At 40.6% G+C, this 15045-nt stretch overlaps 1 long non-coding RNA gene across 1 annotated transcript in view; it reads right to left on the bottom strand.

Annotated features, from left to right (window-relative positions):
* The window catches only part of LOC109263415 (uncharacterized), a 146650-nt gene that overhangs the window by 17873 nt on the left and 113732 nt on the right, over positions 1 to 15045 (bottom strand). Inside the window, exon 4 of the long non-coding RNA XR_008422958.1 lies at positions 548 to 2287. This is a non-coding gene — a long non-coding RNA (uncharacterized LOC109263415). The remainder of the gene's footprint in view (positions 1 to 547; positions 2288 to 15045) is intronic.

Genomic DNA, 15045 nt, shown 5'->3' on the forward strand with positions numbered 1-15045 from the left:
ACAGTGGTAGCCAGGGGCTGGGGGAGACAATGGAAGATAGGGAGTTAGTGTTTAATGGGGACGGAGTTTCAGTTCGGGAAGATAAAAATATTCTGGAGATGGATGGTGGTGACGGTTGCCCAACAATGTGAATGTAGTTAATGCCACTGAATTGTTCACTTAAAAATGGTTCCAGTGGGGGCGCCTGGCCGGCTTGGTCGGTGGAGCTTACAACTCTTGATCTTGGGGTTGTGGGTTCGAGCCCCACGTTGGGTGTAAAAATTACTTAAAAATAAAATCTTAAAAAAATAGTTAAAATGTACTTTTTATGTTGTGTGTATTTCACCACAGTGGGGGAAAGAGAAGGCAAAGACTCTTGCTTCAGTTTGGACCTGCCCAATTATAAGCATCGTTGGATACTTGGATGCTGAAAGACAAAGCCTATTTTTTCCAGTCTGTGCCTTTACAACGGAAAGCGCACACGTGTATATAAATCTATCTGCACGTACTATATGCAAATACTACTACTACTACTAATAAAAACAGCTAGCATTTAGTGAGCACTCACCTCTTGACAGACTCCGATTAGATGTTGTATGGGTATTAATGCATTTGAAATCCACCAGAGCCCCACAAGGCAGGTGTTTGATGATCTCCGTTTTGTTTCCAATGCTCTCTGCTCTGGCACATATACATGTGAGAGAGCAGTCACCTTTTTTCCAACTATGTGGGGATTTCCTAGAGAGCTCCAAGAACAAAAGACTATAGTGAAAACTGATTCGAAGCAGAGGCTTGGAACACCCCCTGATTCAGGTCCTCAATAAATTTTTGTCAAGTAAAGAACCACATGACTCCAGAAGAATTCCCCAGGTTTTCTGGTTATATACCTTAATGTTTGTGTCACCAGAGTTTTAAATATGGGGAACTGAAAGGAAAAAAAAAAAACATATCATGATGAAAATTTCTGCCAAAATGCGTTCTGATATTTTTTACAAAGTGGGAACGTGACTAACTACAGCCTACAAAAGCTGGCTATATTTAGAAATGGACTTTTTTGTTTGTTTCACCAAAGTGCAGCATCATAAAAAAGGTCGCAGGCTTTCAGATGAAGGAAATTTCATGCGATGGTTTTGTGTCATCTGGCTGTTGTTTCTGTGGGTGACATGACCGCCCCCTGGCTACCCTCAGCCCAAGCTCGTTAGAAGCAGGACTCACTATAGTTTGACCACAGGGTATTTTTAGTTCCTTCTGACAGGACTGGAACTGGGTATAGGATAGTCAGCTCACAGTTCTCTCTAATTGTCGCACCTACTGCACAGAAACGGGGGAGAAAAATGATTGAAGCTCCAGTCACAATCCTCCTGGAAAAGGTGGGATGTCTGTCAGCTCTTCAAGAGTGAAGCAGCCTATCTTGCACTTTCAAAGCCCGTTGTTTTGCAAGAAGTCTTAGGTGAAAACAATGAGACAAAAGCATGCTTTGTGAAAGACAATGACATCCATTCAAATGCCTCTCATTATACTCTCCTATTTTGCAGAGCCTTGTATCCAGAATTATCCTGTTCTATTAACTAGTCTGGTATAGTCTCAAAGAAAAAAAAACGTTTTTTTTTTTCTTAAGTGCAGAGTTGGGGGTGGCGAAAAATTAAAGCAAAAAGGCATCTCCTTCAATTCATTCAGTCGCAGCCGCTAGTTGGAAAGATTGTTTCTCGTCACAGTCTCCTCCAGCTCTTTATGGGAGGAGCTCCAATCTTCCCAGAAACACAGATTCCCAAGTGCACGCTTCAGGCTACAATTACATCTCTACAAATGAAGTAGCCCCACAATAGGACACAAAGGGAAATGTTCTTCTCAGCCTTTTCTTTTCCTCTTTTGTACTTGTTGCACAAGGTTACATGATTTGTTGCAAAAATCCTGGAACCTGGGGAGGAAAACAGCTCCTTGGGTCTCTGTTCCACTCTGTTTCTGTCTCCTTCAATATGTTCCTCAGCGATTAATTCCATCAGATCTTAAATATGGTGAAGGAAGTCATGCATACCACTTCCCAAGGAGCTGAGCCCACAATTTATGAGATTTTGTTGGTCAGGACATTTAGACTCTTCATCTGTGGTTCAAGCTTATTGCAGTTCAAGTTCACAGGGCTCAGGGTGTGAGGGAAATGGATGGCAAAAAGGTGATCTCAGGGCAAAGCTGACACAAGAGGAGAGAATGATGGAGGAACTGGCCAATCTCTGAGTAGGGGTCCTGGGCTGGGGAGAGGAGAGTCATGTTCCAAGGCTTCCTGGGTCAGGCGGCAACCTTTGGGATGCACCTGCAAGTAAAGATCCCATCAGACTGAGGAGCTCTGCATGGAAGGCCCTTTCAAACTGCATTGGCAGGAGCACCTGGCTGGCTCACTTGGTAGAGCACGCAACTCTTCTTCTTTTTTTTTTTTTTTTTAAGTTTATGTATTTATTTTGAGAGAGACAGAGAGCAAGCAGGCAGAGAGACAGAGAGAGACAGAGGGTCTGAAGCAGGCCCTGTCCTGACAGCAGAGAGCCGGATGTGGGGCTCGAACTCATGAACCGCAAGATTATGACCTGAGCTGAAGTCAGATGCTTAACCAACTGAGTCACCCAGGCACCCGAGCATGCAACTTTTCATTTGGCATTGTGAGTTCAAGCCCACATCGGGCATAGAGATTACTTTTTTAAAAATTGCATTGGCAGGACCAAACAGCATAGCCAATCAACCACAAGAAAACAGGATAATCTACTACTGTGCACCATGAAAAAAGGTCCAAGTCGATGAGGATACCCTGGTCCTGTCCATCATGGGCAATAATTTCCTCTTGTAGTTGCACCTTTTCACTTAAACAGTAAAAGGCTTATATTTATCAATGTAATCACTGTGTCCCTGGTTCCACCAGTCTACAAAAACAAAAGAGGTCATATTTACAATTAGACCTAAATAACAAGGGCTTCAATCTCCCATTGTTTCCAGTCTTTTCCAGAGTAGCTGTCTCTATTTCAGAACTTCTCCAGAGCTCCTTATGTGTATCTATGAACTAGTCTTCATTATCACCCCCTTGTAGCCATAGCAATGCAGACAGAGCCTCCATGCCTGCTGCCACAATCATTGGCCCACTCTGGCAGCCTGCCAGCATTCCGTGGACATGAAGCCAGAAGCCCACCTTTGCTGAGCTCCAGGCTGAAAATCCTAGCAGCCCAATTATAAGGCTTGACCAAGCCACCTGTCTGTTGACCCTCATGCCTGGATGTCACCACCAACACAAACACAGAACCATCCACCTTCACCTACCCCGGGGTGGACCCTTTGACAAATAGCCCAGTGTGGTTCTTGGTGGCAAGAGGTTAGATGCTCCTTCCTGTTATTCTCTCCAAAGATGACCCACAGCAGGTTGCCTGGGCCCCAGGTATTACAGCATTTTGACTAATATCACAGCTCTTTCATTTGCCATGTGTGCAGCTATTTTCTTCAAAGCTCTCCCATGGTGACAGGTGGCTCCCTCAGCAGAGTTGCTAGAATCTTTCCCCAGGTCAGCACTTTCCAGTGAAGATGTAGAACCTGAACCTGAGTCCCACTCACCTCTTCCCTATGGTGAGCTTCTTACCAAAGGCCCTATTGTCTTCTTCCTCAAACTTTGATCTGGGACACTTCAGACTACCAGTCATGGTTTTATGTCTTCATTTCTCCTTTGTGGAGCCAAGGAGTAGGCTCCTTACTCCCCATGTAATTACGGAAGGACAGGGCTACATAAAGCCTCAAATACAAATAGCTATTTTGAGGGAGAGATAATGCTTTTAGCATCTGAACCCCAGACACTAAGTTAGGCCATATTATCTTGGAATGAAAACAGACTGAATCAGATGCTCTTTGTGTCCACTCAGACTATGGTTATCAAATGTCTACATCATTCATTCATCCACTTATTTATCCAACATTTATGGAACACCTACTATGTGCCTGGCACTGCACTAGGCTTTAGAAACACAAAGATGAATAAAACAAGGTACAGGCTATGGGAAAAGGCTGATACATAAGTTACTGACAATATAATGTTGTGGTATTGTACGTAATAGGGCTATTCCATTCTACGAACAGCAGAAAAGCAGAAGATTCCTTCTGTCTGGTGAAATCACAGCTCCTCAAAGTAGGAGATATTTAGGCTGGGTGTTGAAGGATGAATAGGAGTACATTAGGAAGGGAAGGGTAAGGAATTCCAGAGGGAGTTGTTAATAAACATTGGCCCAGAGGCATGGAGTTTCATTGCTTACTTGAGGAAGCATTGGAATTAGGTGTGGTTGGGGCATGTGGGCAAAAGAAAGACTGGAATAGCAGGAAATGAAGCTGGTCCAGATACATTGGAGCCACTTATGAAGAGCTTAGTATGCCCTTTTAAGAACCTGTAATTTTGCTCAATCCAAAAATATTCCTTAAGCACCTACTAGATATTTGAGCACTGAGAGTGGAAAGATGACCCCTATTCTTTAGGAGGTTAAATCACTTGGGGAGACAAACTTACAGAGACCACTATGATGTGATGTGATGACAGAGACAAACACAGGGTGCTCTGGGGCACATAGACTGGAAGGAGAATTGGCGGGGCATGTCTGAGACAGGCTTCCTGGAAGCATTACTGTTGAACTGATCTTGTTTAAATAAATAATCTCTATGCCCAACGTGAGGCTCAAACTCCCCACCCTGAGATCAAGAGTCGCATGCTCCACTGACTGAGCCAGCCAGATGCCCCCACTGCTGAATTAATTTTGATGAATGAGTGAGTATAAGCTAGCAAAGAAAAGGGAGAAAACGCTTTCCAGGCAGATGGAGCAAACACAGCGAGCAAAGGCAAAGGGACACCAAATAGCATCATTTATTGTTTTTATTTATTTCAGAGGAAGAGATGATAGGAAGCAGCACAGTACAACTGGAATATGAAGGGAGAGACTAGGACTAGGAGGAAGTAAGGATGGGGACATAGAGACGAGCTAGGAGACTAAGGGCCTGATAGGCCAGTTAAGGCCTATAAACTTTGTCTTGTAGGTAATAGGGAGCTATGGAAAAGTGTAGTGCAGGAGAGTGATAAAGACCAATTTGGTATTTTAGGTCACTCCAGTGCCGGTGTGGGTCAGGACAAATCTGGAGCCAAGGAGATGAGGCTATTGAAATATCCAGGCAAGAGATGCTGACTCTCTAAAGGACAAAGGGAGATGACTTGATTGTTTGCATACATGTCTTCCATTCAGCGAAGTGACACTATTATGCTGAGGGTGACATTTTAGGTTCATATCTGTTGTTAGATCCTATCGCCTGGACAGAAAGAAAATTAGGGCTTTAAGAATCAGTCTAGAACCATATTCATCACAGCATTATTCACAATAGCCAAAGATAAGAATGACCTAAGTGTCCATCAACAGATGAATGGATAAACATAAAGTGGTTTTTACACACAATGGAATATTATTCAGCCTTAACAAGGAAGGAAATTCAGACACATGCTACAACAGGGATGAACCTTGAAGACATTATGTGAATTGAATAAACCAGACATAAAAGGACAAGCACTGTATGAGTCCACTTATTTGAGGTACATAGAGTAGTCAACTTCATAAAGACAGAAAGTAAAATGGTGGTTGCCAGGGGCTGGGGGAGAGGGGAGAATGGGAAGGTAAGTTTCTAATGGGGACAGAGTTTCAGATGGGGAAGATGACAATTTTCTGGAGATGGATGGTGGTAATGGCTGCACAACACATGTGAGCTTTCGTAATGCCACTACACCTTATACTTAAAATGGTTAAAATAGTAAATTCTATGTTATGTATATTTTACCACAATTTCAAAAAAGAACACTGAAAGAAGATAAGGCTGTGTAATATTTATGGTAGGGATTGATGTTTTCCAAATAACAAATTAAGAAGTAGATCTGTAGGAACTAGATTCATAGAAATGAAGAAATGTAAGCAATAGAATCATATATAATTGAGTAGTCCAATCCATGGCAAAACCTTTTTGAAACCAAGAGTGATCTCTGTAATATACCTTGAATTGTGAGATTTACTGACTATAAAATGTAAGTCTTGCACCAATTCTTAAAAAAAAAAAACACAAAAAAAAGTGTAGACCAGCCAGCCACCTGTTGTGGTAAATAAAGTTTTATTGGCACCCCTCCACACCCACTTGTGTTATGTTTTTTAGCCTGTGGCTTCTTCTACTCCACCACAGCAGAACTGAGACACAGAGACTGTCTAACCTGCAAAAACAAAAATATTTACTATCTGGCCCTCTATAGAAAAAGTTCGCTGAGCCCTGTTCTAAACTTTTGAATATGGAGCGTATTTTGCTAACAGCATGTATCGATGTTCAATTTGTGGTTATTGGTGAGAATGTTCTTGTTCTTAGGACAGGAATGCTGAAGATTTATGGGGAAATGTTCAAACAGTGGGTGATAGATAAACAGATTGGCAGACTGATCGAATATGGCAAAAAGGTAACACTTAGTGAATCTTGCTGAAGGGTAGAAAGGTGTTCACTGTATTATTCTTGCAATTCTTCTGAAGTTTGACGTTTGTCAGAATAAAAACAAAAGGAAAAAAAAACAAATGTACCCTGAGGGCTCAGTTCCTTCCAGTCTTCTGCAGCTTCTTGCACACTGGTGATTTTCTGACTTTATATGATTGCAGATTAGAATAAAGTGTCCAAATCAAGGATAAGACCATGCCCTCCCTGGCCTGCAAAGGGAGTGTGCCAACCAGTTACAACCCATTAGTGCCTAGATTCTCTTTGGTGTTAATTTTTTTCCCTTTGGATAATTGTATTTTGGACTCTCCACATGCTGTGCAAGCAATGCCAGCAAATCCTCTTGTGGATGAAGCTGTAAAAATAGCAAATAAGCAGCCAATTTCTCTACTCGTATGTCTATAGTCACACAGAAATGGAATAATTCTTCCTGTGTTCTACTTGCCACTTTGAGTCTCTACTTACCCAGTGTTGGACCTGATTTCTCCATTTTTTTGTTTCAAGATCTAAGAGTTGGGCCATAGCTCACAAGTTAATTAGGGATATACAACATGTACCTTGAAAGAGATACATGAGAACAGTTACCCAGGAAGATACAATTTCATCTCCTGACTCAACAATTCCACACCTTGAAATATGTCCTAAAGAAATCTTCAACACACATTTTAAACTGATATGCACAAGGATACATTTCTTTGCAGTTGGTGGTGGGGGGGGAACAGAAGGTAATCTGAAAATCAATGGGGGAGTGAATGTGTAAAATGTGATAAATGCCCACCATGGAGTGCTCTGCATCCTTAAGAAGCACCATAGATACATGCATAGCAAAAAACCGTACTTCGTAAAACAAATGTGAGAAAGAGTGTGATAGATAGTAACACAATCACATATATGGAAATTAGAAGTACATGCACACAAGACACTAGCACACATTTTGTGACAACACTTAAAGCTACACATTAAATACTTTAGAATGGTTGCTGGTGGAAAAGGTGGAAAAGGGGACTGGGATGGAAGGGAATATATGATTAAATCAAGCATTTATATATTCTTAAAAAGAGAGAAGGACCTTGCAGCACTGATGTTGATGTTTAAGGAAAACAAAAAATAACTTAGAAGAAGAACAAAGTAGCAATACTCAATATATGTGTAGTGAGTGCATGAAGCCGAGAAGTAATCAGAGGGGATGGTTTATCAGGAAGTTCCTGGAAAAGGTGACTTTTAGGTATAGTACTTCATCCCTACCCAATACCACCTTCCGGTAAGATTTCTATTAATCCCATGAAATAGCCAGCACCATCATATAAACTAATACTTAATGATAACACTAACTATATTTTGTTTTGTTTTTTATAACTAGTTTTCACACCCAGTGTGGAGCCCAAGGTGGAGCTTGAACACACGACCTTAAGATCAATACCTGAGCTGAGATCAAGAGTTGGACTCTTAACTGACTGAGCCACCCAAGAGCCCCTACTTATATATTTTAAACATTCAAAATACAGTGCCAAATCCAACCCTAAATAATTTAGATGAATTATTTAATTTAACCTCTACAGAACTCTTACAAGAGAAGAATTATTTCACAGATGGAGAAACTGAGACTTAGAGAGATTAGTTAATTTGTCCAAGGTTACATAGCTAGGATGTGGCAAAACAAGGTTGTTACCCTTCCCTTACCCCTTCCTGTTTGACTCCAGTGGCTGTGCTCTTAGCATCTTTTCTGGTGATGACACACGGCAGACACTCAAAAAATGCCATGACACATGGCAAACACACACCAAAAATGCTTGCTTAATGACAAGCCACAGAAGGTTTTTAGAGTTTCATTCCAAATTTGGGGCCACGCAAGTAGCAGCCAAACAAAATTCCTGTTAATTGACATGCTTGTGACAACAGGTAGTCGTCCCAGCTCTGGATCTGTTTTGGTTCACTCATTCATTCAACAAATTAAAAAAAAATTTTTTTTAATGTTTATTTTTGAAGGAGAGAGAGGCAGAGTATGAGTTCTGGGGGGGAGGGCAGAGAGAGAGGGAGACACAGAATCCGAAGCAGGCTCCAGGCTCTGAGCTGTCAGCACAGAGCCCGACGTGGGGCTTGAACCCACACACCGCGAGATCATGACCTGAGCTGAAGTCAGACGCTCAACCAACTGAGCCACCCACGCGCCCCTCAACAAATTTTAATTTGACTGAGAATCCACAGTGTGCCAGGCACTGTCCTAAGTGCTGAGCACTCCAGTACATTGTACTGCAGAGACATTGAAAATTGACATGAAAATGAACAAGAAAAGTTTCTGAAAACTGCTCAGAAATGAACAATTACTGATAAAGTCCTATGAGGAGAATAAAGCAGGGTAATGTGTTGGAACATGTCTGAAGGCTGCGAAATTGGCTGGTCAGGGAAAAACTCTCTGAGGAGGTAACGTTCAAGCTGAGATTTGAATGACAATAATCAACAAGACAATGAGGAAAAAAGTATATGAGGTAAGCTATGACATGATGCCAAGTCCTAAGGCAGGAAGCAGCTTGGCATGTTCAAGGAACAGAGAGAATGGTCTTGTGGTGAAGGGTGGAAAGGAGAAGGAGAGTGGCAAAGATAAGAATGGAGAAAAAGGCAGAGTGTAGTCGTGCTGGACTTTGTAGGCTAGAGTAAGGAGCTGTGATTTCATTCCAATTGTGATGAGAAGCTATTGAAGAGTGCTGGCAAGGGAGTGTTATGATCTGACTTTAATTTTCATAGGACCACTTGGTTCTGGGTGGAGAACAGATTGTCAGGGCAAGAGTGGGAACAGAATAGCAGTTTGAGGGCTTGTTAAGAAGCCCAAGCAGGCTTCTGTTCCGGCTATGAAAGAGTAGCTGGTATTATACTTCTCTTCCGACCAGAAAGAGCTATAAACCCCAAGCAAATATATAGAACAACTCTTTACAGGCATTGGACAGCACCGATGAAGAGACGCACACAAGGCGCACCTGACATTCACCATGGTTTTCTCCCTAAGGGCATTTTCCAAACTGGCACACAGAAATAGAGCCCAAGTAGCAAACGGTGGTGATCTCATTGAAAAAAGAAAACAAAGATGGAAATTTGAGGCTGCTAAACTGGCCAGCATTTGAAAGGTAGGGTACTGGAAAGGATAGGGCTCCCACACAAAAAAAGAGCCTTCAAAATTTGGGTAACAATCTTCCATGTTCTTAGTTACCTCTTGTGGTAGTTAATTTTATGTGTCAACTTGGCTGAACCACGGTACCCAGATATTTGGTCAAATACCAGTGTAGATGTAGTTTTGAAGATTTGGGGTAGGGGAGGATGAGATACACTGGGATTCAGACTTTAAGCAGATTACTCTCCATAATGTGGGTGGGCATCAACCAATCAGTTGAAGGGCTTAAAAGGAAACAGACTGAGATCCCCTAAGGAAGAGGGAGTTCTACCTTTAGACTACCTTCAGACTCGAATTTCAAAATCAACTCCTCCTCCAGCCAGCTGGCCTGCTCTATAGAGTTTGGACTTGCCAGCCCCCAAAATTGCATGAGCGAATTCTTTAAAATCTCTCCCTCGTGGTGCCTGAGTGGCTCAGTCAGTTAAGCATCTGACTCTTGGTTTCAGCTCAGGTCATGATTTTACAGTTCATGGGTTCGGGCACCACGTCTATTGGGCTCTGTGATAGCAGTGTGGAGTCTGCTTGGGATTCTCTCTCTCCCTCTCTCTGCCCCTCCCCTTCTCATGCTCTCTATCTCTATCTCCCTCTCTCTCAAAGATAAATAAATAAGCTTAAAAAATAAAATAAAAATGTAAAATCTCTCCTTCTCCCTTTCTGTCTCCCTCTCTCTCCCCCTCTCTCACCCCCACTTTGCCCCCCCCCCCCCCAGACACACACACACACACACACCCTGTTGGTTCTGTTTCTCTGGAGAACACTGACTAATACAGTTCTCAAGCTGTCCACGCACAGGGTGACAGGTATGTAGTAAGTCTAGAGAGCAACTAGTTCATTTGGAACAGAGAGATAGAAGGAAGTATTAAAGATTTTTCAGATAAAGACTGGAAATAAAAGATTATTCAGATGGTTTAACCATATGGAAACTGTAGGAAGTATAAGGAAACTAACCTATAAAGTACAAAGAAAATGAAGCAGATGAAAAATTGAGGAATTATTAACTCTAAATAAAAGAATGCAACTTTCTGAATAACAGTTGCATAGTCAGAAAATGGAAACACTAAATATGGATTTAACTAATAATTGTAATTCAAACATATGGGGGGAGAGGAGAGGGTAAAGGGGCTATATGAAAGCTAAAACTCTCATCCACATAGTAAATCAAAAGATAATTAAAAGTATAAAGAGATAGCAATATATATGTATTAGTTAAGGGAAATATATAGGTAAATATCAAAAGAAATATCTAAAAGTATTCGATATAGTTGCCTCTGTAGAATGCATGTGGCAGTATTTTGTTATAACCTCTTAGTATTGACTTTTAAAAAAATGTCTATTTATTTATTTTGAGAGAGAGAGAGAGAGAGAGAGAGAGTGAGTGTGTGTGTGTGTGTGTGTGTGTGTGTGTGTGTGTGTGTGTGTCAGCGAGCTGGGGAGGGGCAGAGAGACAGGGAGAGAGAATCCCAAGCAGGCTCTGGGCCATCAACACAGAGCCGGACGTGGGGCTCAATCTCATGAACTGTGAGATCATGACCTGAGCTGAAATCAAGAGTCAGACGCTTAACCAACTTAGCCACAGTTGGCTAATATAAGCACCCCAGTATTATTTGACTTTTTAAACTATACACATGTATTACTTTGTTAAAACAAAACACACAACAAAGCTAGTATTCACTCAGCCACAAAGGATCTTTAAAGGTAGAGGAAGATACAACAAATGACTCATGCTTTTAAAAACTTATTCACAGCTTGAAAGCATCAGAGAAACTCCCTCTTCCTCCTAATTGTATGCACTAAAATTTCAGAGGATTTATTATTCATTCAGTACAAAACAAAAGGGTTTGAGGCCAATAGCCTAATTTTAAGAGAAGTTGGGAAAATGTGTAAAGCATGTTTGCTTGCTATTTGGATATTTACCACAGAGAAAGTAGTGTATTCACAAAAACTCATGCTTAAAGAATTCTTAATCAGATCAAACCACTAACTACCAATAGCATTAAATTCAGTGATGGCAGATGAAGGTTAGCAAATGTACGTAGGAAGAAATGACACCCACACAAAATACAGAAATGACAGTATATTAAGATCACTGGTGAAAATCTTGGATTACCTTATAAATGAAAAACAGATTGACTAAAATAAAAATTCAACTTCACCCTTTTAAAAGAAGCATATACAAAGAACATAAGATGATGGAGGAAATTTCCCATGGTTTATGCAACAATTATGTGAAGCCCACTAGGTCTGGTACGTGTCAGATTCTGACATAGATGCATCACCTGCCCTGAACTGTTGTCTTAGCCAAAGCCAGGTGGAGAATTGCAGACTTTCCTATTTTTATTGCTGATATTTACTACTACTCTTGGAATCTCCTAATTCTTCTGGCTCCAACCCCACTGCTATTACTTTCTCCAGTAATACTTAATTACAGCCCTTGATTTAAGGAGATTCTAGAAAATCTGAAGAAAGATGACAAGATTCTAACAGTTTGGTAAATAATTCCTAAGAGGAAAACTAAAAGAGTTTGATCTATTAAGTCAGAAGTAAGATAAGAGAACATTTTTTTCTTCTGTTTATATCTGAACCAGCCAAAGAACATAGATGCATGATCAATGGACATAACACTAGAGGTTACTCATTTTTAATGAATTAACTTTCACTGCTTTGTCCATGTACTAATTTCCCAGGCTAGGTTCCCAATGACTTCCTAATAAATTAGTCCAAATGAAATCAAACAAATTCTGAAAGGAACCGGTGTTCTCTCTCGTAGGATTATCTCTAGGTCTCTAAAGACAGTTGACAGAGCAAAATAATAAGGTTACTTTCAAGATTTAATCTGTACCAACCGGCTCAAATATTATTAGTTTTCAAGTATTACATTTTCCTGAATAAATAATGTGTACTTTCTTGTCAGTGACCTGCTACTAAAACCCATCTTCAAATTTAGTTACACAGGCATGATTTCAAACTAGATGTTTGAATTTCCCCCGTCCTTACCTTATAAAATTGTTTGACTTTCTTCAGTAGGGCTTTAAAAATCCAGACTCTGTCTCTAAGAAATGAAAGAGTATTGTAGTTTCATAGAAATTTAAAGTTTTGTGTAATACAGGCACCATTCATAAAACTATATATGAATTTTAGAACTTAAATTAGATACAAGCATTTATCAAAGAAATTGGAAGAGAGGAAGGAATAGGCAGAAGAAACAAATAGGCTAGGGTACAATGACTTGGATAGGGATCGTAGCAGTAGAAATGAAAATTGAGAGCCTTCAGTATCTGTCTTGGAAGCAAATGAGTAATCATGGGTAGGGTAGGAGATGACGGCACTTGAGGCAGGATGGTTCTTAAGTTCTTAGCTCAAGTGACTGCAGAGATGAGATGCCATTTACTGGAATGTGTGGACCAGGGTCAGAGGTGAAGATGGGACCATTCTAATTTTGTGGGCATTTTAATTTTGAGCTGCCTAGTGGAATTCCTAATGAAGATGTCAGGGAGGATGCTAGATACATGGCTTTGACATTTCTGGGCAAGGTCACGGTCCGGGTGCAGATTGGGAATCATGAGCACACAGATAGTATTTAAAGTCAGAGGCTCCAGGGGCGCCTGGGTGGCTCAGTCGGTTAAGCGGCTGACTTCGGCTCAGGTCATGATCTCGCAGTCTGTGAGTCCGAGCCCCGTGTCGGGCTCTGTGATGACAGCTCAGAGCCTGGAGCCTGTTTCAGATTCTGTGTCTCCCTCTCTCTGACCCTCCCCTGTTCATGCTCTGTCTCTCCTTGTCTCAAAAATAAACAAAAACGTTAAAAAATTTAAAAAAAATAAAGTCAGAGGCTCCAGTGAAAATCCCTAGAGACATATAGGGATTATATGTAAATATAGGAGAACTGGGCCCGCGGCCCTAACCCTCAGACATGTCATAGTTCAGGGGTTTTACAAAGAAGAGGCAGCAAATGAAACTAAAAAGGTGTGACAGAGAGGAGGAACACCAAGACTAAAAGGATGTCACAGAAACTGAGAAAAGAAACTGACATGAACTGCTAAAAGGTGGGGTAAATGAGAAAAGAAAATGATCTCCTGTTTGGGTATGTGAAGTCAGGAGGTCGTGGGTGACCTTGACTAGAACCTTGACATAAGTCCACGGATTATTGGGGACAGAAGCCTGAATGGACAGTGAGGAAGTGAAAAGTGTCTCAAGTCAAATCTTTCAGGAAGTTTTGCTGGGAGAGGAAGCCCAGTGGTCTGGTGGTGAGAGGGGATGTTAGCTCAAGAGGTCTGCTTTGTTGCTGCTCTTATTTTTACTTTTCACTATGGAAACTTTCATACTTAACAAATGCAAAACCAGAGGATAATATTCTGTACCTTTATGAACTCACCACTCAACTTTTAAAAGTATCCTTTTTTTTTTTTGCTTGTTTTTTATTGCTTATTTCTTCTATTGCCCCCTTTTTCATTTCTTTAAGGTTAAGATGCAATTTATATTTAGTAAAATTCACCCTTTTGGGTATGTAGTTCTATGAATTTGTATAAATGCATACATCCATATAACCACTCCCAAAATCAAGATATGGAATTGTTCTACCACCCCCAAATTGTCCCTCATCCACTCCTTCCACCCACAGCCCCTGGCAAACTGTCCTGTTTCCTGTCACTATAGTTTGCCTTTCCAGAGCATCATTTAAATGGAACCAAAGAGGATACAGCTCGTATGGCTTCTTTCACCAAGCACAATGCACATAAGATTTATCTATGTTGTTGCATATATTAGTAGATTGTTCTATTTAACTGCTGACTAGTATTCCACTGTATGGATGTACCACAGTTTGTTTATCCATTCAACAGTTGAAGGACATTTGGTTTATTGCTGGTTTTTGACTATGATGTAAATCCTCTATAAGTATATATGTACAGGTTTTGATGTGAACATAAATTTTCATTTCTCTTGATCAACATGTAGGAGTAGGATTTCTGGGCTTATGGTAAGAATATGCCAAATTATTTTCCAAAGTATTTACAATTTTGTATCCCACCAGTAATGAATGAGAGTTCTGGTGCTCATTGGTCTCTGCAGCTATTGGTGATGTCAATAAAAACACAAACAAACAATATTGCCCAATTTAATACCTATGTTTGCAGTGGTATCACATTATAGCTTAATTTTCATTTCCTTAATCCTTAATGATGTTGAGAATCTTTTCAAGAGTTTTTTTTTTTTTTTCTATGTCTTTTTTGGTGAGGCATCAGTTTAAGTCTTTTACCTATCACTCATTTGGTTGGTTGCTTTCTTATTATCAAGTTCTGTGATTTTTAAAAACTATACTCTGGATACAAGTTCTTTGACAGATATATGTTATGCAAATAATTTCTCCTGATGCGTAGCTTATCTTTTCACTA

This window comes from Panthera pardus, unplaced genomic scaffold, assembly GCF_024362965.1.
Source record: "Panthera pardus isolate Hobbes unplaced genomic scaffold, ASM2436296v1 HiC_scaffold_17, whole genome shotgun sequence".
NCBI lineage: Eukaryota > Metazoa > Chordata > Mammalia > Carnivora > Felidae > Panthera > Panthera pardus.